General features: G+C 40.2%; 1 non-coding gene across 1 annotated transcript; it reads right to left on the reverse strand.

The window, feature by feature from the left end:
* Nucleotides 1–227: 227 nt before the first annotated feature.
* Nucleotides 228–335, reverse strand: LOC148572178 (small nucleolar RNA R71). Its single transcript, XR_015908335.1, has one exon. It is a non-coding gene; the product is annotated as a small nucleolar RNA R71 (small nucleolar RNA).
* Nucleotides 336–918: the final 583 nt, after the last annotated feature.

Here is a 918-nt window from a genome sequence, read left to right on the forward strand (position 1 = left end):
TTCCATCTGAAGATCCTTTTCAGTTCTTAACTGAATTCTTGTAGATATGTGATACTGTTAAGACTAATGGAGTAGATCCTGAAGTCTACAGGCTCATGCTTTTCCCATTTGCTATAAGAGACAGAGCTAGAATATGGTTGGACTCTCAACCTAAGGATAGCCTGAACTCTTGGGATAAGCTGGTCAAGGCTTTCTTAGCCAAGTTCTTTCCTCCTTAAAAGCTGAGTAAGCTTAGAGTGGATGTTCAAACCTTCAGAAAGAAAGAGGGTGAATCCCTCTATGAAGCTTGGGAGAGATAAAAGGAACTAACCAAAAAGTGTCCTTCTGACATGCTTTCAGAATGGACCATCCTGGATATATTCTATAATGGTCTGTCTGAATTAGCTAAGATGTCATTGGATACTTCTGCAGGTGGATCCATTCACCTAAAAAAGATGCCTGCAGAAGCCCAAGAACTCATTGACATGGTTGCTAATAACCAGTTCATGTACACTTCTGAGAGGAATCCTGTGAGTAATGGGACGCCTCAGAAGAAGGGAGTTCTTGAAATTGATACTCTGAATGCCATATTGGCTCAGAATAAAATATTGACTCAACAAGTCAATATGATTTCTTAGAGTCTGAATGGAATGCAGGCTACATCCAACAGTACTCAAGAGGTATCTGCTGAAGAAGAGGCTTATGATCCTGAGAACCCTGCAATAGCAGAGGTAAATTACATGGGTGAACCCTATGGGAACACCTATAACCCCTCATGGAGAAATCACCTAAATTTCTCATGGAAGGATCAACAAAAGCCTCAACAAGGCTTTAATAATGGTGGAAGAAACAGGTTTAGCAATAGTAAGCCTTTTCCATCATCCACTCAGCAACAGACAAAGAACTCTGAACAAAATACCTCTAATTTAGCAAACTTAG

The sequence above is a fragment of the Arachis ipaensis genome, chromosome B3, assembly GCF_059453495.1.
Source record: "Arachis ipaensis isolate K30076 ecotype BB chromosome B3, ASM5945349v1, whole genome shotgun sequence".
NCBI lineage: Eukaryota > Viridiplantae > Streptophyta > Magnoliopsida > Fabales > Fabaceae > Arachis > Arachis ipaensis.